Source organism: Eurosta solidaginis, chromosome 1, assembly GCF_040869045.1.
Source record: "Eurosta solidaginis isolate ZX-2024a chromosome 1, ASM4086904v1, whole genome shotgun sequence".
NCBI lineage: Eukaryota > Metazoa > Arthropoda > Insecta > Diptera > Tephritidae > Eurosta > Eurosta solidaginis.
Genome location: NC_090319.1, coordinates 364864105 through 364888116, shown reverse-complemented (window position 1 = coordinate 364888116; position 24012 = coordinate 364864105). Strand labels below are relative to the sequence as shown.

The 24012-nt window shown below is 37.0% G+C and overlaps 1 long non-coding RNA gene across 1 annotated transcript in view; it reads right to left on the bottom strand.

Annotated features, from left to right (window-relative positions):
- Positions 1–19445: 19445 nt before the first annotated feature.
- LOC137244923 (uncharacterized) overlaps positions 19446–24012 on the bottom strand; it is a 76636-nt gene continuing 72069 nt past the window's right edge. Inside the window, exon 3 of the long non-coding RNA XR_010951224.1 lies at positions 19446–19470. This is a non-coding gene — a long non-coding RNA (uncharacterized lncRNA). The remainder of the gene's footprint in view (positions 19471–24012) is intronic.

The following is a 24012-nucleotide window of genomic DNA, read 5'->3' as shown; positions in this document are numbered from 1 at the left end:
TTAAATACTTTTTGTTCGTACCATTCAAGGCAAATTCAGTACCAGGTGGTGTTATCCCAACAGCTCATTGCTACTTCTTGATAATTTTCAAGCAACGTATTGGCATAGCAAGGTTTTAGTTAATCGAAATCAATACAAGTTCTCTTTTGACTTGACATTCCTCTGCACGGCGAATTGGATTGAATACGCTTTGCCGTCCCCCAAGGCGAATCCATACCAGGTGGTGACAAAACGAATTCAACCAATTCGCCGTGCAGAAGAATGCAAGTCAAAAGAAAAGTTTCATTGATTTCGATTAACTGACATATTGTTGTACACGGCTTTGTGTGGAAAATAATCAAGCAGAAGCAATCAGTTGTTGGGATAACAACACCTGGTACTGAATACGCTTTGCCGTCACCTTATATAAATTTGCCTTAGCACAACGAAAGTAGTAAGACGTCAGAATTATAAAAAGTCCAAGCGGCCGCCGTGGTGTGGTGGTAGCGTGCTCCGCCTACCACACCGTATGCCCGGCAAAGCAACATCAAAATTTTATAAATAAGTTTTTTCAATTAGAAGACAATTTTTCTAAGCGGGGTCGCCCCTCGGCAGTATCTGGCAAGCGCTCCGAGTGTATTTCTGCAATAAAAAGCTCCCAGTGAAAACTCATCTGCCTTGCAGATGCCATTCGGAGTCGGCATAAAACGTCCAGCCAATTTGTAGGGAAAATCAAAAGGAGCAGGACGCAAATTGGAAGAGAAGCTCGGCCTTAGATCTCTTCAGAAGTTGTCGCGCCTTACATTATTTATTATTAAAATAAAGATATGTATCGGAGTTGCGCATTTAAAGTTATAACAATAAAAGCTAAATTATATTAAAGTGTAGCAAAATTCAAAAATTTGTTTTTTTTTTTCATTTTGCGCATTTTAGGCCAATCAAAATCTGACAATACCAAACAAAGTTTATAAAAAACCGAAATCATAACAAAAGTAGCAATGAACCTTAACTGATGTGAGTAATTGACAAGCGTCGAAGTGAACATGTGTTCAGCATTTTAATTGTCAGCACATGACAAAAAAAAAAAAAACAAGTAAGGAAGGCTAAGTTCGGGTGTAACCGAACATTACACCTGAGAGCTTTGGAGACAAAACAAGGGAAAATCACCATGTAGGAAAATGAACCTAGGGTAACCCTGGAATGTGTTTGTATGACATGCGTATCAAATGGAAGGTATTAAAGAGTATTTTAAAAGGGAGTGGGCCATAGTTCTAAAGGCGGACCAGGGGTGTCTCTAGAATGTGTTTGTACGATTTGAGTATCAAATGTAAGGTGTTAATGAGTACTTTAAAAGGAAGTAGTTCTATAGGTGGACGCCTTTTCGAGATATCGCCATAAAGGTGGACCAGGGGTGACTCTAGAATGTGTTTGTACGATGTGGGTATAAAATGAAAGGTGTCAATGAGTATTTTAAAAGGGAGTGGGCCATAGTTCTAAAGGCGGACCAGGGGTGACTCTAGAATGTGTTTGTACGATATGAGTATCAAATGAAAGGTAATGAGTATTTCAAAAGCGAGTGATCTTTAGTTTTATAGGTGGACGCCTTTTCGAGATATCGCCATAAAGGTGGACCAGGGGTGACTCTAGAATGTGTTTGTATGATACGGGAATCAAATGAAAGGTGTTAATGAGTACTTTAAAGGAAGTAGTTCTATAGGTGGATGCCTTTTCGAGATATCGCCATAAAGGTGGACCAGGGGTGACTCTAGAATGTGTTTGTACGATGTGGGTATAAAATGAAAGGTGTTAATGAGTATTTTAAAAGGGAGTGGGCCATAGTTCTAAAGGCGGACCAGGGGTGAATCTAGAATGTGTTTGTACGATATGAGTATCAAATGAAAGGTAATGAGTATTTCAAAAGCGAGTGATCTTTAGTTTTATAGGTGGACGCCTTTTCGAGATATCGCCATAAAGGTGGACCAGGGGTGACTCTAGAATGTGTTTGTATGATACGGGAATCAAATGAAAGGTGTTAATGAGTACTTTAAAAGGGAGTAGTCTATAAGTGGACGCCTTTTCGAGATATCGCCATAAAGGTGGACCAGGGGTGACTCTAGAATGTGTTTGTACGATATGAGTATCAAATGAAAGGTAATGAGTATTTTAAAAGCGAGTGATCTTTTCGAGATATCGCCATAAAGGTGGACCAGGGGTGACTCTAGAATGTGTTTGTATGATATGGGAATCAAATGAAAGGTGTTAATGAGTACTTTAAAGGAAGTAGTTCTATAGGTGGACGCTTTTTCGAGATATCGCCATAAAGGTGGACCAGGGGTGACTCTAGAATGTGTTTGTACGATGTGGGTATAAAATGAAAGGTGTTAATGAGTATTTTAAAAGGGAGTGGGCCATAGTTCTAAAGGCGGACCAGGGGTGACTCTAGAATGTGTTTGTACGATATGAGTATCAAATGAAAGGTAATGAGTATTTCAAAAGCGAGTGATCTTTAGTTTTATAGGTGGACGCCTTTTCGAGATATCGCCATAAAGGTGGACCAGGGGTGACTCTAGAATGTGTTTGTATGATACGGGAATCAAATGAAAGGTGTTAATGAGTACTTTAAAAGGGAGTAGTCTACAAGTGGACGCCTTTTCGAGATATCGCCATAAAGGTGGACCAGGGGTGACTCTAGAATGTGTTTGTACGATATGAGTATCAAATGAAAGGTAATGAGTATTTTAAAAGCGAGTGATCTTTAGTTTTATAGGTGGACGCCTTTTCGAGATATCGCCATAAAGGTGGACCAGGGGTGACTCTAGAATGTGTTTGTATGATACGGGAATCAAATGAAAGGTGTTAATGAGTACTTTAAAAGGGAGTAGTCTATAAGTGGACGCCTTTTCGAGATATCGCCATAAAGGTGGACCAGGGGTGACTCTAGAATGTGTTTGTACGATATGAGTATCAAATGAAAGGTAATGAGTATTTTAAAAGCGAGTGATCTTTTCGAGATATCGCCATAAAGGTGGACCAGGGGTGACTCTAGAATGTGTTTGTATGATATGGGAATCAAATGAAAGGTGTTAATGAGTACTTTAAAGGAAGTAGTTCTATAGGTGGACGCCTTTTCGAGATATCGCCATAAAGGTGGACCAGGGGTGACTCTAGAATGTGTTTGTACGATGTGGGTATAAAATGAAAGGTGTTAATGAGTATTTTAAAAGGGAGTGGGCCATAGTTCTAAAGGCGGACCAGGGGTGACTCTAGAATGTGTTTGTACGATATGAGTATCAAATGAAAGGTAATGAGTATTTCAAAAGCGAGTGATCTTTAGTTTTATAGGTGGACGCCTTTTCGAGATATCGCCATAAAGGTGGACCAGGGGTGACTCTAGAATGTGTTTGTATGATACGGGAATCAAATGAAAGGTGTTAATGAGTACTTTAAAAGGGAGTAGTCTATAAGTGGACGCCTTTTCGAGATATCGCCATAAAGGTGGACCAGGGGTGACTCTAGAATGTGTTTGTACGATATGAGTATCAAATGAAAGGTAATGAGTATTTTAAAAGCGAGTGATCTTTAGTTTTATAGGTGGACGCCTTTTCGAGATATCGCCATAAAGGTGGACCTGGGGTTACTCTAGAATGTGTTTGTATGATATGGGAATCAAATGAAAGGTGTTAATGAGTACTTTAAAATGGAGTAGTTCTATAGGTGGACGCCTTTTCGAGATATCGCCATAAAGGTGGACCAGGGGTGACTCTAGAATGTATTTATACGATATGGGTATAAAATGAAAGGTGTTAATGAGTATTTTAAAAGGGAGTGGGCCTTAGTTCTATAGGTGGACGCCTTTTCGAGATATCGCCATAAAGGTGGACCAGGGGTGACTCTAGAATGTGTTTGTACGATATGGGTATCAAATGAAAGGTTTTAATGAGTATTTTAAAAGGGACTGGACCTTAGTTCCATAGGTGGACGCCGTTTCGAGACATCGCCATAAAGGTGGACCAGGGGTGACTCTATAATGTGTTTGTACGATATGGATAGCAAATTAAAGGTATTAATGAGGGTTTTAAAAGGGAGTGGCCCTTAGTTGTATATGTGAAGGCGTTTTCGAGATATCGACCAAAATGTGGACCAGGGTAACCTAGAACATCATCTGTCGGGTACCACTAATTTATTTATATATGTAATACCACGAACAGTATTCCTGCCAAGATGCAGCCAAGGGCTTTTGATTTCGCCTTGCAGAACTTTTTCATTTTCTTCTACTTAATGTGGTAGGTGTCACACCCATTTTACAAGTTATTTCTAAAGTTATTTTTTGCGTCAATAAACCAATCCAATTACCATGTTTCATCCCGTTTTTCGTATTTGGTATAGAATTATGGCATTTTTTTTAATTTTTCGTAATTTTCGATTTCGAAAAAGTGGGCGCGGTTATAGTCGGATTTCGGCCATTTTTTGTGCCAAGATAAAGTGAGTTGAGATAAGTACGTGGACTAAGTTTAGTAAAGATACATCGATTTTTGCTCAACTTATCGTGTTATCGGCCGAGGGGAAGGACAGACGGTCGACTGTGTATAAAAACTGGGCGTGGCTTCAACCGATTTCGCCCATTTTCACAGAAAACAGTTACCGTCATAAAATCTATGCCTCTACCAAATTTCAGAGGGATTGGTAAATTTTTGTTTGACTTATGGCATTAAAAGTATTCTAGACAAACTAAATGAAAAAGGGCGGAGCCACGCCCATTTTGAAATTTTCTTTTATTTTTATATTTTGTTTCACCATATCATTACTGGAGTTGAATGTTGACATAATTTACATATATACAGTAAAAATATTCAATTTTTCGTTAAAATTTGACTTAAAATTTTTTTTTCTAATTTTTATTTAGCACATATATAGTGACAGTAGTAACGTTCCTGCCAAATTTCGTCATGATACCTTCAATGACTGCCATATTTTAGCTTGCAAAACTTTGAAATTACCTTCTTTTAAAAGTGGGAGGTGACACGCCCATTGTCCAAAATTTTACTAATTTTCTATTCTGCGTCATAAGTTCAACTCACTTACCAAGTTTCATAGCTTCATCCGTCTCTGGTAATGAATTATCTCACTTTTTCGGTTTTTCGAAATTTTCGATATCCAAAAAGTGGGCGTGGCTAAAATTCGATATCGTTCATTTTAAGCAGCGATTTGAGATGAGTTCCCAGGAACCTACATACCAAATTTCATCAAGATAGCTCAAACTTTACTCAAGTTATCGCGTTAACGGATAATCAAATTTTTTTTCGATCCTGATGATTTTGATATATGGAAGTCTATATCTATCTCGATTCCTTTATACCTGTACAACCAACCGTTATCCAATCAAAGTTAATATGCTCTGTGTGCTCTGCTCAACTAAGTATAAAAATATATTCAAAATAATATAAAAGATATGCTGTATGTCAACATATAAAAACTGAACTGGTTCTTAAACAGTGGTGCACCGTGTTGAAAGGGCTTCCAACATAAAAGTATCATTTAAAGTGCCTTTAAATTTGTTTTAGTTTTTGAGAACGAAAGAGTTTGCTATATTTTTTTACGACGCTAATATTAGCTTCATTTGTCCATTTGTATGTACATATTTAACTCCCTTTTATATCAAACTAGCAGACCCGGCAGACGTTGTTCTGCCCTAAATTTGGTATATCTGCATATATTTTAATAAGCCTTTCCCCTCTACACTTAACTAAACTCCTAATCTTTGTATTCACTCCTCGCTCCGTATTTAACGCTTCATCTATCTCCATCTTCGTTTCGTTCTATCAATTTCTCAGTCTCCTTCTCTCTTTTCTCTTCTCTCAAGTTTTTCTTATTCTTCATCTCTTATTGCCAGTCCCAGAGGGTGGTATGTATTTTGTTCCAGACCCATTTCGAGTCTCTACTAGAACACTCATCAACAGCTTTCATTTGTAATCCATATTCTATAAACACATTCTAGGGGTAGCCGGGTCCACGCTTTGGCCTATATCTGGAGACCCTGTGCGTCGATCGCAACCAAACATATGTGCAAACGACCGCGTGAGGCATACGCTACTTATGTGAAAGTTTGAACAAAATCGACCAGATAGTTCTTGATTCATTTTTATATATATAGATAAAAATAAAATAAAATAATAAATGTTGCGAACACGTATACGGTACCCGTATTTTCTGGTGGTACGGATAGGTGGTTGTTTTTTGATAAGACAACTTATCGTCGTATGTGCTATGCTTTACTAAAATTTTATATTGGAAACCATAGAAACAACTCAAATGTTACAATTTTTAATAAATACAAGATTCTTGTGAATTGCCCAAATGTACTTGTTTTGTGGTGGCTCCTCCAGAAGTGTTAAAATTGCTGCTTTGTTTTCGGGGTTATTGCCAAAGTGTGGCTGTTAGCTTGAAGATATAAAACTTTGTAATAAGTCCCACTGTACTATTCTGGGTGACACTTCATCATAAGAAAGGTATGACGCTTTTGTCATTTAGAAAAATAGTTGCCATAAAACTTGTGTAAAAGTGATGAATATGAGATTGAAAATGTGCTTCAATCAACAAGAGTTGTAAATAAAATCAAGTTTATTATAAAATTTTATTTCCAATAGTCTCCCAGATTTTTCCAAAAGGGACTTCGAAAAATTTTAGAATTATTCAAGCTAGTGCTTGGCACCGAAAGTAATCAACTGCTGTTCTGCGAATTACATTTTCTCAGCTTCTTCAGGGATCATTGTGCGGAATACCCCTCCTTTCGGCATGCGCGCTCATAGCCAAATTGGCGATGCAGACCGCAACAGGTTTTCGGTCTCGGCCACGATCAGAAGACTATTTTTTTTTTTTTTATTATAGTGTGGCCATGGGGGTCATGGTGTTGCGCAATATTCCACAATTCCACATGGACTGTGACATTTTCAGTTAAAAATTCCTTATATTATACCTACTTCGACGCTGATTAATAGATCAATACATTTCGAGCGTCTACGTCCAAGCTCATCACCAACCTATTCTTCCTCGCCTTCTCACTGATCGGCACTTTCTCGACTTGACTGCCAAATTGCTAGGACATGTACTGGAAACACACTAAAATTTGGGTTTTAATGATGCAACCATTTCTAAAGAGTCGTGGACATCATCTCTCCTACCTGCATTCTTCTTGGAGCCGCTGTTGGTGCTCTGTATGTCCCCATCAACTGCAATTCTGTCCCTCTTCCAATAATTCCTACTTACAAGAACAGAGTTAACGTTGCACTTAAGCATAGATTTGCAGAAATGATAATCCATTTTCGAACCAAGTGTACACGTCGGGTACATCAAGTTTCAGCCCGGATTCACATAGTGCGCTGAACTTGCTGTAGGCTGTTGAGATTTTATTACTTCCGAAAAACCCTTTTTACTGTTCATTCCAAACCTGATTCAGACATACCAATGTATTCGGCTTCAGAGCTTATTTTTCAACGAATATCGATTAACAGACGTAAAAGGCAGTACAGGCTTGCCACATCCGCTCCTCAATGCACTAACCTTGGTTTTCTTTGCAAAAAAAGTTTATTTTCACATAAGTACTTCGTATAAGGCGAACGGCTTAGTTGCTGACCGTTTAGCGTTGGTAGTTTGAAGTTGGTCGGCTGTGACTTCTTCGTGAGGAAAAGTAAATCCGTGTTATGCATGTTAATCCCGAGGCTTGACACTCTTAACATTTACTAACTTTTGCTAACGTTCTTTTAAGGTTTTACGTACAACACGAAACTTCACAACATGTCTCAGAAGAAGAGACAGTATCAAACTCCTTATTGTTTTCTCCGCCCCTGCCCCGATGCGAGCGAATTTTTTGGGCCGGTTTTCACATTTTCAAAAGGGCACACCACATTAACTTGCAACAGTTCATGTCGCAAAGTCTGTTTGTATGCATACCGTAGAAAGGCAGAGTCCATACCTCGAGTAGTTCCTCGAGTTTTTTTTAGAAACTAAAGAATTGAAACTTAAAATAATAAGCAAGCCCATTTTCCCATCCGCATCACTTTTGTTTTCCTCAATACTGCTGGAATATTGTTGCGACATTTACATGCTCCTGATGTCTTGCTTCTGACATTTAGGCTACCTCCCGATGTCGTACGACAGATCATTCCAAAAACGATTTCAAAGATTTCAGTTTTGATAATTCCTACCAGTAGACACAACTGCACAACTGCACAGTTCAGATCAGTGTCTTTACTTGTCATATCAGTCGTTTCAGCTACAGTTAAAAAAACAAGTAAGGAAGGCTTAGTTCGGGTGTAACCGAACATTACGTACTCAGCTGAGAACTGTGGAGACAAAACAAGGGAAAATCACTATGTAGGAAAATGAACCTAGGGTAACCCTGGAATGCGTTTGGATGACATGTGTATCAAATGGAAGGTATTAATGAGTATTTTAAAAGGGCGTGGACCTAAGTTCTATAGATGGACGCCTTTTCGAGATATCGCCATTAAGGTGGACCAGGGTGACTCTAGAATACGTTTGTATAATATGGGTATCAAACGAGAGATGTTAATGAGTATTTTAAAAGGGAGTGGGCCTTAGTTCTATACGTGGACGCCTTTTCGCGGTATCGAAATAAAGGTGAACCAGGGGTGACTCTAGACTTTGTTTGTACGATATGGGTATCAAATGAAAGGTATTAATGACGGTTTTAAAAGGGAGTGGTGGTAGTTGTATATGTGAAGGCGTTTTCGAGATATCGACCAAAATGGGGACCAGGGTGACCCAGAGCATCATCTGTCGGGTACCGCTAATTTATTTATATATGTAAACCACGCACAGTATTCCTGCCAAGATTCCAAGGGCTTTTGATTTCGCCTGCAGAACTTTTTCATTTTCTTCTACTTAATATGGTAGGTGTCACACCCATTTTACCAAGTTTTTTTCTAAAGTTATATTCTGCGTCAAAGAACCAATCCAATTACCATGTTTCATTTATTTTTTCATATTTCGTACAGAATTATGGCATTTTTTCCATTTTTCGTAATTTTCTATATCGGAAAAGTGGGCGTGGTCATTGTCGGATTTCGGCCATTTTTTACACCAATACAAAGTGAGTTAATATAAGTACGTGAACTGAGTTTAGTTAAGATATATCGTTTTTTGCTCAAGTTATCTTGTTAACGGCCGAGCAGAAGGACAGACGATCGACTGTGTATAAAAATTGGGCGTGGCTTCCACGGATTTCGCCCTTTTTCTCAGAGAACAGTTATCGTCCTAGAATCTAAGCCCGTACCAAATTTCACAAGGATTGGTAAATTTTTGTTCGACTTATGGCATTAAAAGTATCCTAGACAAATTAAATGAAAAAAGGCGGAGCCACGCCCATTTTGAAATTTTCTTTTATTTTTGTATTTTGTTGCACCATATCATTACTGGAGTTGAATCTTGACATAATTTACTTATATACTGTAAAGATATTAAATTTTTTGTTAAAAATTTGGCTTTACAAAATTTTTTTTTAAGTGGGCGTGGCCGTTCTCCAATTTTGCTAATTTTTATTAAGCATATATATAGTAATACGAGTAACGTTCCTGCCAAATTTCATCATGATATCTTCAACGACTGCCAAATTTCAGCTTGAAAAACTTTTAAACTACCTTCTTTTAAAAGTGGGCGGTGCCACGCCCATTGTCCAATATTTTACTAATTTTCTATTCAGCGTCATAAGTTCAACCCACCTACCAAGTTTCATCGCTTTATCTGTCTTTGGTAATGAATTATCGCATTTTTTCGGTTTTTCGAATTTTTCGATATCGAAAAAGTGGGCGTGGTTATAGTCCGATATCGTTCGTTTTAAATAGCGATCTGAGATGAGTGCTCAGGAACCTACGTACCAAATTTCATCAATATACCTCAAAATTTACTCAAGTTATCGTGTTAACGGGCAGACGGACGGACGGACGGACATGGCTCAATCGAATTTTTTTTCGATACTGATGATTTTGATATACGGAATTTCGATAAAAAATCGATAACTTGCCGAAAACAAAACAATAACAAATTGAAAATGTTTGCATAAAATGTCGACAACTTTTCCATAAATAACAGAAAGCTTTCGCTTGTAAGCCCGTCGATATCAAACCGGTAAGCTATCGTTAACCCAATTGCTCACATTTCTATAACAAATTGCATCGTCATTACCATCCACAACATAATCCATATTGTTTTTACACTGCTAATTTTATTCCTCCTCCTCTGTTTCATCTCCTCTACAATTATTTCTTTTCCCTTATCAACAGGGTAAATTTCAAATCAATTGAGCAAAGTGTGGGCATCAGCCAAAAGAAGGCTCTAAAAACCTCTTAAAAAAATAGAAGATAGACACTAGCCGATTGGAAAATGGTCACAATTTATTGGATCTAGTTTCATTTCGAATTCATTTGAATTACTCTTTTCAGCGCTCCTACGTAAAACAAATGTTTAATAAAGTCTGGTTCTGGACTGAAACACTTCAAGAAATGAGTTCTTTATGGCTCCGAATGCAGTATGTCTTCACATTTTTGGTTAGGTCACCGCCACTTGATTTGACAGTCTATTGCGATTTGATATAAATAAATTATTTGTTATCAACGTTAATCGCCATGAAGAACAAATATAAATTAAAATATTAATTCGTTGTAGTTCTATAAATAGAACAAAAACAGCAACAATACCAAAGTTTCTTTGAAAACCGCCGTACCAGCAAGCATAGATTTAACACATAATTACATACGAAGTATGCAATGTGTAAAAGATTAAAATATGCAAAAAAGAAGGCAATTGGGAAGAACTTTATAACACCTAAGGCATGACGTGGCTGGATGCGTTTGTAACACGTTCAACTATCGTAGGAGTGCGGGTTCAAATCCCACTCCCGGGAGAAAAGGCTTTGAAGAGATTTGCAGGGTGTAATCGAAACAGCTGTCGCCTTGTCCGTCCTGATGTCACGTTGTTTAAATTTTATAAAAAATTATTAAATTATTAAATAAAATATAAATTCCTTCAGATTAGATGCTAAATTTTTTCATAGGTCAATCCACAGCAAGAATGCTAGTAAAATTTGAAGGATGATGTGGAAATGTTATTCTATAATACTGTTATCAATTTCTTATCGGAGTATAACCAAACTTATTATCGGCATCTATCGGTTTGCCATCGAAAAGTTATCGATTTTTTGTGGAAAAGCTATCGATTTACTATAAAAAACTTATCGACTTTTTAACAAAAAGTTCTCGATGTTTTATTAAAAATTTATCGATTTGTGAATGAAAAGTTATCGAATTGATATCGGGTTCCTGTCGGAGTGTTATCAATTTGTAATCGGCGTATTATGAATTAGTTATCGATCACTCGTTGATTTTTTATGAGATAGGTACCGATAAAACTTTAATATATTAGCGATTACTAATCTGTAACCCTTTGATAAGAAGTCGATGACTTGTAGCTAGCGAACCGATAACTCGACTACAACGTCGCAATAATAATATAATAATAAGCCGATAATAATATATTAACATATCGTTATCGTTTGTTACTGATAAGAAGCTCTTCTCAAAAATCCCAAAATGTTTGGTGTTTAGTAAAGTTACCTCTATTGTGGTTTAATTTCAACCCTTGGGTCAGCTCCAGTAAACTTTAAAACATTAGTTTTCTGTACATAGACCTCCATGTTTACACATCGTACCTCGTAATTGGTGCTCACACCATTTTTGCTCATTACTGTTTCTTCTCTAAAAACCTTAGATCTGCGGCATTGGTTGAATATTCAGTAGCTTATTTAGAACCATAAAGTAAAGGGGGTAATGTTGGACCGAATGTGATTCACCAGTCATCAAAATGCCATCATCGCGGCCCAAGCTTGTTCTTGAAGCTATGTATCTATAAATAAATTCTTATCACTTCTTATAAATTATTATTTTACTGCTAGGAATGAGTCAAATGGCATCTGGCCAAGTTTGCTGACTTGAATGTGAATATTCGGCTAAGTAAACTATTCCCTACGAAGGCGCTTTATACACACTAAAGTTTATTCTTGAATAAGTAATTTTACACGGAATTATAATTAATTTTTTTATGATTTTATGCTGCACCTACTTCATGCAGCAATACAAATTATGTGTCTGAAACATATTGATATGCATAAGAAATAGTTTACTCAAAATCACAGAAAACCTTCGGCCCATTAAGCATTGACATTCGTTGTATGCCCGCCCGTAAGTACGCATTCAAAAATATTCTATTCTCAATGTGTCAAATCATTGAGTTTTGTTGGCATTCCTCTTTGTTACGTGCCGTACCATTTCCTACTATCGCTCGCTTCAACGCTAATTTATTATGTATTAATTGTGCAGGTGGTTAGTTGAGGCGCAACGTGCGGCATGTGGTATACGCTTACTGATTATTTAATGGTTGAATAATTTTTGCTTTTAATTTATGTAGTAAGTATTTGTTGTTCTTTCATGGCTTTTGTGAGCTTAATTTCTTGGGGTTTTGAATGGCTCTTCATCTTCGATATTTGTGTTGTTGTAATTGCTTTTTATTTGAAGCACGCTTTATATGCTAATTTCGTTTAATAAGCCTAGGGAATTAAGAAGTGGGTATAAAAATAGTTGACATTTTTTCTATTTATAATTTAGCTTTGAAAAGTTCATAGGTAGTGTTGCTTATACCTATACGACAATGCTTTATTTTGCCTTGGAATCCAAGCCAGAACAACTGACGAAACTTTATCGGAACTTCAAAATACAAAAACAGTTTCCACAATGAGAAATTGAGACCACTATTCCTATCACTATTAGTGATTTTGCCATGTTTTTGTTAACGTTTAAATTTTTATTTTTGAGTTAACATTTTTTACAATAAGAACAATGAAAATAATATGGGAAAATTATTTCGGTCTCTGATGGTTCACTTTCTATACAAGAAAGTTGATTTTAATTGTGTTGTTATGCACAAAATTTTCAAACTGAAAACAAATATTTTTCTCAGTGCTACAATACTTTTGAAAAATTGTTTGGTGTCAATTTGTTATTGTAAATTTGAATATCATGCTGAAGTACCTTGGCTTCATATGAAATAGTTTTTGCTTTTCACTTACATATGAAAATCAAAAACTTTCCTATGAATTTTATTTATATGTGAGGGCATATGGAAGGGCTATGAAAATTTTGCTTATACTCAAATTGTAAATTTGTACCTGTACCTGTTCTTCAGTGCAAAACAAAAAAAAGTGCTATATGTGTATGGGTTGAGCAGCTCTGATCATAAGTCACGATTTAAGGAATCATTTGTAAGACAGCAATCGCTAGATCTATGAAAGTGTGCCGATGAGCGACCGCTAAATTAAGTTTTGAATTAGTCATAATTTTTTTTTTTTTAACTATAAAAAATATACTACAACAAGCTCTTTATTAACACGTGACTCGTAAATGTTCCATTGCTAATTCGTTTCAAGCTTATAATAAACGAGAAGTGCGGTAAAATCCACATCATCTTACATACTAGATCCCTAGATATATTGTTATATTGTTATTGTTCTATGTTTACTAGCACATATTTCTAAATGTTGCTGCTTCATCAGCGAGCTTTTCGAGTGCCGAGCTTTCACTCGATTATACCTTCATTCTACTGGTGTTAATTCATATGTCTCAATCCACTCAGCCAATTGATTGCCCCGCTGCACGCTTTTTAGTTTGTCTCTAACTTTTTAATTTTTATTGCCATTCCTTTTAAACTCACTTCGCTAAAAACATACTATATGATTTTACTCCCAAATTGTGTGGAATATTTTTCGGCGCATTCAACAGAACTTAATAAGTAACATTGGATCTATAGCGTTATAAGCAATGCTTCCGCTGTTTACCATTATATAAATATTATTTTTGTGTATTTGATGTGGATAGCAGCATATAGCTTAATACCACTACAATTCAGGTTTATTGGGGCTTAACGCTCAGCAGCGGGAAAGGTAGCCAACGTGAAATCAGAAACGTATTCTGGTAACCATCTCCGTGTGGATATTTAAAAATGTTTCTCTTATATCAATGGCAAAAAGAAAAATTGTATCAAGCAATTTGACTTTGTTTAGCTTATCAAATACAGTTTTACAGTTGTTGGCAGCTTCACGCCACCGACTGTGTACCAAACCAAATATCTTTCAACACATAAACTTCAAGCACATTAAGATTTACATTTGTGAATATATCCGACAATGCGTAAACATTCTCACACTACACACATCCCGCATATTCTAATTAACACAAATCGTATGTTAACATACTTGCCTCCGGCATCGCTTCTATAAAAAAAATATATTCTACGATAATAAACTAAGACGAATGTCAACACCACTACTAGCGGTTAAGGCATTTACTGGTGCATCTATAAGTTTGTGCTTGTTACTATTTGTTGTTGCTGCCGTGTGCAGCATAAGAATATGAGTCCTCTTAATTACGCCGTGTCGTGTTAGCGTTGAACATTTTATATTTGTTAGGTCATGTATGGATGAACGTTTAGCTTTATGAATGGTGATGTCCATTTTTCGGGACTAAAACTCTATCTTTATTGAAATGTTGCCATCATGAATTTCCTGCTGTATAGCTCGAAAACATGCACGGTGTCGAGATAAGATGATATGGTTGTTGGAGTTTACAAAAGAAATGTTCTTAGGAAAATTTATAGTAATATCCCTCTAGAAAAGAAATATTTTTAAATAGAACAATACCGCTTCTTAATTACAATTTAATTTGTGTAATGGGTCCTGTTTCTGTTTTGATTTTGATGCAATTTGAAGAATTCGGCTCCAATATCATTTGTTATTGCAGGCTCGTTTTGGTTTCGGTTCCGATTCCGATTCCCAATTTATTTCGGTTCCCTCACCACTTTCACATCCGGTTGCGGTTATATATTGCTTATTTTCTCCTTTCAATTATTTGGGCCGCTTTCAAGGTCGTTTTGATCCGCTTTCCAACTGGATTTAATATTAAGCTTGGCTTTGGATTAGGTAAAGTATCGGTTAGGCCCTCGGCAGCGGCTTTGATCCATATTCGTTTTCGGTCTCCGTTTGGCTTCTGTACCAGTTTTGATTTTGAACTCCCTTTCACCTTTGAAAAGTTATTACTTTCGAATTCGTTGCGGTTTCGTTGGCGCTTCCAGCTTGGGCTCTGGTTTCAGTGTTCGATTTTTTCCGATTTCAGTCCCTGTATTCGTTAGATTTTCGGCCGATTTCTGTTTGGTTTCCATTTCAGTTGTGCCCCATTTGGTTATTTTTCTGATTTCCATTCGCAGTCGCAATTTTTGTCCGGTTTCGATTTGTGGTTTTGGTTTCGGTTCCTGTCTCGTTTCGGTTAGCGAGAAAAGTACTCTCCGAAGATTTTTGGGAGCATCATCGATGATAATGGACTTTTGCCGGATAATGATTTGGTTCAGTGCGGAAACTATCACCATTTAGGTTGGAGAGTTCCAGTTTCATCTACTCTTTCAAAATAGTCGGTTTCGAGTTTTGTTTCGACATTTGTTAATTTCATTTTCTCCGTCACTTTTATGTAATTCCCCCTTTACTTTCCCTTCCTCTTCTTTCTTTCATATATTATATGTTTAACTTTTATTTCTCTTGCACTTTTCCCTTTGTTATATATTTAATTTTGTCCCCCCTGGTGTCTGATAATAAAAATATCGGGTTAATACAAATATCATATTTACTCGACCCTGTTCGCTTTTCATAAAACTTCCACTAACACTCACATTCCGAAAACCTCATACCAAAGACATCAAACATTTTCGGTATTGATTTAAAAAAAATATCGGGTTTTTCACTCACACATGCGCTAAGCCTAAGCAAAATTTTTTACCTCACATTTCTTGCAACAGCTTTACTCACGATTTTAATCTTCACGCGTACGCCTCGTTTGCTTGCTTCGAAATCTTACCTTGTATAAGTTTATATGTAACTATGTAGGTAATTAACTTCAACACTCACCATTGAGATTGAGCTTAAATGAGTAATTTTGAAAAGTTGACATTCGACATGCCACCGCCCGCAATTCATTTAAGTAAATCCTACTACAAGAATGAACTTATGTATGCTTAAACCTAAAAAAAAATTACTAAAAAATAAGTAAGGAAGGCTAAGTTCGGGTGTAACCGAACATTACATACTCAGTTGAGAGCTATGGAGACAAAATAAGGAAAATCACCATGTAGGAAAATGAACCGAGGGAAACCCTGGAATGTGTTTGTATGACATGTTTATCAAATGGAAGGAATTAAAGAGTATTTTAAGAGAGAGTAGGCCATAGTTCTATGGATGGACCCCATTTAGGGATATCGCCATAAAGGTGGACCAGGGCTGACTCTAGAATTTGTTTGTACGATATGGGTATCAAATGAAAGGTAGTAATGAGTATTTTAAAAGGGAATGGGCTTTAGTTCTATAGGTGAACGCCTTTTCGAGAAATCGCCATAAAGGTGGACCAGGGGTGACTCTAGAATATGTTTGTACGATATGGGTATCAAATAAAAGCTGTTAATGAGTATTTTGAAAAGAAGTGATCCTTAGTTCCATAGGTGGACGCCTTTTCGAGATATCGCCATTAAGGTGGACCAGGGGTGACTCTAGAATGTGTTTGTACGATATGGGTATCAAATGAAAGGTGGTAATGAGTATTTTAAAAGGGAATGGGCTTCAGTTCTATAGGTGAACGCCTTTTCGAGAAATCGCCATAAAGGTGGACCAGGGGTGACTCTAGAATATGTTTGTACGATATGGGTATCAAATGAAAGCTGTTAATGAGTATTTTGAAAAGAAGTGATCCTTAGTTCCATAGGTGGACGCCTTTTCGAGATATCGCCATTAGGGTGGGCCAGGGGTGACTCTAGAATGTTTGTACGATATGGGTATCAAACGAAAGGTGTTACTGAGCATTTTAAGAGGGAGTGGGCATTAGGTCTATAGGTGGACCCCTTTTCGAGATATCGCCATTTGGGTGTGCCAGGGTGTCTCTAGAATGTGTTTGTACGATATGGGAATCAAATGAAAGGTGTTACTGAGCATTTTAAGAGGGAGTGGGCCTTAGGTCTATCGGTGGACGCCTTTTCGAGATATCGCCATTAAGGTGGACCAGGGGTGACTCTAGAATGTGTTTGTACGATATGGGTATCAAATGAAAGGTGGTAATGAGTATTTTAAAAGGGAATGTGCTTTAGTTCTATAGGTGAACGCCTTTTCGAGAAATCGCCATAAAGGTGGACCAGGGGTGACTCTAGAATATGTTTGTACGATATGGGTATCAAATGAAAGCTGTTAATGAGTATTTTGAAAAGAAGTGATCCTTAGTTCCATTGGTGGACGCCTTTTCGAGATATCGCCATTTGGGTGGGCCAGGGTGACTGTAGAATGTGTTTGTACGATATGGGTATCAAATGAAAGGTGGTAATGAGTATTTTTAAAGGGAGTAATCCTTAGTTCTATAGGTGGACGCCTTTTCGAGATATCGCCATAAAGGTGGACCAAGGGTGACTCTAGAATGTTTGTACGATATGGGTATCAAACGAAAGGTGTTACGGAGCATTTTAAGAGGGAGTGGGCATTAGGTCTATAGGTGGACGCCTTTTCGAGATATCGCCATTAGGTTGGGCCAGGGGTGACTCTAGAATGTTTGTACGATATGGGTATCAAATGAAAGGTGTTACTGAGCATTTTAAGAGGGAGTGGGCATTAGGTCTATAGGTGGACGCCTTTTCGAGATATCGCCATTAGGGTGGGCAAAAGGGTGACTCTAGAATGTGTTTGTACGATGTGGATATCAAATTAAAGGTATTAATGAGGGTTTTAAAAGCGAGTGGCCCTTAGATGTATATGTGAAGGCGTTCTCGCGATATCGACCAAAATGTGGACCAGGTGATCCAGAAAATCATCTGTCGGGTACTGCTAATTTATTTATATATGCAATACCACTAACAGTATTCCTGCCAAGATTCCAAGGGCTGTTGATTTCGCCTTGTAGAACTTTTTTATTTTCTTCTACTTAATATGGTAGGTGTCACACCCATTTTACAAAGTTTTTTCCAAAATTATATCCAGTTACCATATTTCATTCCTTTTTTCGTATTTGGTATAGAATTATGGCATTTTTTTAATTTTTCCTAATTTTCGATATCGATAAAGTGGGCGTGGTTATGGTCGGATTTCGGCCATTTTTTATTCCAAGATAAAGTGAGTTCAGATAAGTACGTGGGCTAAGTTTAGTAAAGATATATCGGTTTTTGCTCAAGTTATTGTGTTAACGGCCGAGCGGAAGGACAGACGGTGGACTGTGTATAAACACTGGGCGTGGCTTCCACCGATTTCGCCCATTTTCACATAGAACAGTTACCGTCATAGAATCTATGCCCCTACCAAATTTGAGAAGGATTGGTAAATTTTTGTTCGACTTATGGCATTAAAAGTATTCTAGACAAACTAAATGAAAATGGGCGGAGCCACGCCCATTTTGAAATTTTCTTTTATTTTTGTATTTTGTTGCATCATATCATTAATGGAGTTGAATTTTGACTTAATTTACTTATATACAGTAAAGATATTAAATTTTTTGTTAAAATTTGAATTTAAAAAAAATTTTTTTTAAAAAGTGGGCGTGTTCTTCATCCAATTTTGCTAATTTTTATTTAGCCCATATATAGTAATAGTAGTAACGTTCCTGCAAAATTTCATCATGATATCTTCAACGACTGCCAAATTACAGCTTGCAAAACTTTTAAATTACCTTCTTGTAAAAGTGGGCGGTGCCACGCCCTTTGTCCAAAATCTTACTAATTTTCTATTCTACGTTATAACGTCAACCCATCTACCAAGTTTGATCGCTTTAACCAAATTTGGCAATGAATTATCGCATTTTTTCGGTTTTTCGAAATTTTCGATATCGAAAAAGTGGGCGTGGTTATAGTCCGATATCGTTCATTTTAAATAGCGATCTGAGATGAGTGCCCAGGAATCTACATACCAAATTTCATCAAGATACCTCAAAATTTACTCAAGTTATCGTGTTAACGGGCAGACGGACGGACGGACGGACGGACATGGCTCAATCAAATTTTTTTTCGATACTGATGATTTTGATATATGGAAGTCTATATCTCGATTCCTTTATACCTGTACAACCAACCGTTATCCAATCAAAGTTAATATACTCTGTGAGCTCTGCTCAACTGAGTATAAAAAGCATAACAATGTGTATTTGTGGAATTGTACGACCGCACGTAATAATTCCTCTATGCTAAAGAAAACCCATATAAGGTGTATGACTTCGCTCTTTAGCAGCTTTTGTTATTTTAAAATCTGATTATGTTTGATAAAGTGATTTTTAATTTCTGCATTTAAATAGCGGTTGTTTCTACTTTACTTCAAATACATATTTTTTACTTACCATTTCATTTTGATTTTATACGTGGCAGCAACTGTAAGGAAAGATTAGAAATATTGGTTAATTAAAATACTTTTATTTAAAGCCGCATAAAGTTTCAAAATATGTACTGTAAAGTATAAGATGTAACTACGCGGTTAAAATGGTTTCCCTAAATCTTAAACGCTTTTACTCGGCATAAATCACTTAACTGAGTTTGGATTAAAACTGAGATTATACAGCTTTCGTTTTTCACAAGTTTAGCTTTTTATGAGCATGGCTCGCTAACAAGGTAATAATATCGATACAAAAGTGAACAGCGGAAGCATTTCTTATAAAGCACTGTCCAATGTTACTAAGCTCTTGAGAGCGCACGTATAAGTATTCCGCCCAATAAGGATAAAAAAAATTGGTATGTATAAAATGGTGTATAAAAGAATAGCAACAACAAGTCAATACTGATAGGTCAATTTCAAGGCGAGCAGCGGCGTGGTATAAAGTGTGAATATTGGATATTTCGTGTTTAATACTCAGCTCCCGAGAAGCTAGCTGATGAAGAAGTGAAATTCAGAAATCTTTCACTAATATCAATAACAAAAGTAATTGTATAAAGCAATATGAGCATGCCTTGCTGAACAGATAGTAATGGTTTAGCTTTATATACCTCTTTTGAAAACGAAATGGTGTATTAAGTTTGTCACGAGCCTGAAAATTGTAAGTACTTAAAGGAGAAGGGATAGACCCACCAATATGTATACAGCAATGCTCAGGATGAAGAGCTGGGTTTATTTAGCCATGTCCGTCTGTCCATCTGTCTGTTTTAATGCAAAGAGTCTTTCTCTTTGTCGGAACAGACGGATCGGACCATTATAGCATAGATCCGATTTTTCAGATTAGAGGGTTTTTGTCATATCTTCCTCATTTGATTTTTTTTTTCTATTTTTACAAATTGGCGGGATTACATTTTCCTTCAGATGCTTTAGAAGGAAGAAATACACTCGAGGAAGTTGCAAACCCAATTTCGAGGGGCGAGCCCGCTTAGAATTCTTAAACTCAGGTATATTAATGTTGCTTTTCTCGGGACTCGAAAAGCATGCCGAACTACTTGAAATGAGCGAACATGGTTTAGAATAATTTTCTAAAGTCCTTTGATGTGAGCTGTCCCGTCATTTGAGTCAGAACCAGCACCGAAGTTAGGCCAGCACACGATCTGTACACCTCAGGACAAATTTAATCGTATTATAGTTCATCATGAAGGGTATTACCCAGCCGAAGACAGCCCGGTCCTTAATTGTTATACACGAATTTTCAACAGTAAATGTAAATTTTGGGTTTTCTTTTAAATCCAGTACTTTATAAAAGTTTTTATTTTCATTTTAGACGTTTTTTTTTTTCAAATAAAAGAAAATTTTTCTGCACGCGGTCGCCCCTCGGCAGTATTTGACAAACGCTCCGAGTGCATTTCTGTCATGAAATGCTCTCAGTAAAAACTCATCTGCCTTGCAGATGCCATTTGGTGTCGGAAACAAACTACTAGGTCCCGTGCTGCCAATTTTTAGGACAAATTTATAGGAGCACGACGCAAATAGGAGGAAGAGAAGCTCGATCTAAAATCTCTTCGGAGGTTATCATGCATTACATTTATTTTATCTTTTAAATGAAGATAAGGAGGAGGAGATATTAAGAATAGGTTATAAGCCACTGAAGTAGAAATTGCTGCAAACGAGGAGTCATATAATGGTCCTACAAAGAAACGAGTGGGCATGGGATATACTGAATGAGGATTTCAGAAAAATGTCCCAAGGGGGCAGCTGAAGATGGAAATGAAGAAAAGTTTACGGTAAATATGACAAGGAAACAGCTATACTCAAAGACTCGGATGCGCACCACACTTAATGGAGAGCAGGCGATAGAAAAGATATTGGTAAATCTCGTTTTTGTTATATACACTTTTTCAAATATGCAGCAGGGTAATTATTCCTTTATATGTATGTTGTTTTAGCATGCAGCTATAAACTTGATATGACGTGGACAGCAGAGCTTAATTAGCCAAGGTATGACTGGACGGTGATCGGTGGCTCATCTTTCTGTGGCCATGCATAAGTCAGTTTAAATATTCTCATTAAGAAACGAGAGAAGCCTTTAAGGAACTCTATAACAACGGCCTGGACCGAATTCTTCCATTTTTGGATAGAAATCTGCGTCAACGCAGCAATTACATCGTACTAAATGCGTATAAAAGGCAAAGCATAGCCGACATTATGGATCCTTTAAAGGCAGTTGAGGAATATGCTAAGCTATCAAAAGCCATAGAAGAAAATTTACTGTGAAGATATATAATGGTCTATCGAAACCGCGAGCTTAAGAGGTTCTATCTAGGGGATAGTTAGGGGACGGTGAAAGAAGAACCTTATTTGAATGTATATAATTTTGGTTTTTATGCCTCATACATATATATAGGACTTTCCCTAAATTTAATATGGAGTTATTAGTTGATCTAAATAAATTAATCGCTCCATGTTTGTTTATTTTATTATAAGTGTATAAATGTGCGTAATGTGTCTGGGGCTTAGTTGATGCACAAAGTGCTTTTTGGCATAGTTGGAGGCACAACGTGAACACCCAAGTCGAATGATAATGCCAAAGTTGCATGTTGCTAATTGACATGCCTCGCACAAACATACCCCAACATAGTTCCACACATACACTTTGCCACTAAACTGCATATTGCACATTGCTTTGTTGTTGTGATAATTGCATTGACTTTGTTGATTTTGTGCATCAAAATGGAAAATAAACATGAACACATACAAACACAAAACAAAAAGAATTTATTTTGTTACAATAACAAACTGTGCAAAAATAATTATGAACTGGGTCTTCCAGGCATCTACTTACATATATCAAGTTTTTGTACAGTTTTAATATAAAGCGCAGCAAGTAAAATAATTGTTGAATTAGTTACGCACTATGCTTTCGTTATTGTTGTTGTTGTAATTGCTGTGTATGCATATGTCATACGCACTGCAAATAAATTGATTGTGAATTAAGCTGACAACCAACAACACAGCGACAGCACAGAGACAATTGAGCTGCATGGCAATAAACGGACTGCACACATCCATACATATGTAGCTATGCATAGCATTGCATTTAATCAAGCGTATTATATGTGGCTGCGCATGCGCAAATTAAAGTGCATTGACGTCATATTGCAATTATGCGAACTTAAAGCGCTTTTCATGGCAGTTGAGTGCATTGAGGCAGTGGATTACAAAATGCGTGCCAAAATTGTAAATAGACGGCAAAGGCGGTAATGTCAAGTGAATAGGAGTGGAAACTTGGAAAAAAGTAAGGAACGTTTGAGAGTTTAAAAGAAGTATCGCCTGGTAAGAAAGTGTTTCAATAGGTACCCGTTTTTAGAAGCAAAGAAAGAGGGGACCTCCACTGAGTTAGAAGTAGCGGGTGGGGGAGCATGTGTAAAAGTAGTATCAAATAAAAGTTATTCATTACTTTCACCTGTTGTTGTTGTACTGATAAGAACACTCCCCGAAGGCATTGGGGAGTGTTATCGATGTTGATGGTTCTTTCCCGGATGTAATTCGGGACGTTCGGGTAACAACCACCATGAAGTTATTAGCCCGACCATCTCGGTGATGATTTGGTATGAACGCTTTCAGGCCATACCGCCCTCCCACCGCCTAGATTCATCAGGAATACGGGGTTGCCAGAGCCTCGGCTGTTAATGAATCAGGATTCGCCACGGTTAGATGATGTTGACAATTGGAATAGAAAAGCTATATATTGCGCTGGCAACCCCTTGGTAGGTTTGCGCTACACAACCCCTTCAATTAATTTGGTATTTTAGTCACCTCTTATGACAGGCATACCTATCGCGGGTATATTCTAACCCCCTAACGCGCTAGGATGATTACTTTCACCTCTAAGTCTAATTCGTATGTGATATGGTTAAACGCAAATTAAGTTTGTAAGTAAAAACTACTATTTTGGAAAAAAAGGTATTTTTTGAATAAATCACTGGAAGGTGGAAAAAGATAAATAAATCTCTCAGCTTCGCGATCAATATAAACACGTGCCTTATATTTTTGTTTACATATGTATTAAGCCCAAATAAAGCTCATGTTAATTAAAAATAGCAAACTTGAATTAACGAGTTATATTTGTTGTTGTTTTTCTGTATAAAATTAAGGTAAATTTGTGTCTTTAATTTGATTTTTTATATACTATTTCGTTGATTTATATTGTTCAGACTTTTTGTATATTTCCTTTAGGTACCGAATATTTGTGTTATTGAAGAAGTGTTTACTACCAGGACCGGTTCGAGGGCTGGCTGTGACGCTGCCCGGCGCTGCTCAAGACGACGAGAAAAAAAAACCATTCTATATCTGTTGATTCATCACCAGATTATTGGCATTGATCAACCGACTGTAACCATAAGATACGTGAAATACAAGGGTGGTGTATTTCTACAGTTTTTAAAAAACGATAGCATCGATATTCAAGACCTTCGTGGTCAGTCGTACGTTACTGCACACAGCATCAGTGGCAAGTACAAAGAAATGCTTTGAAGAATCTA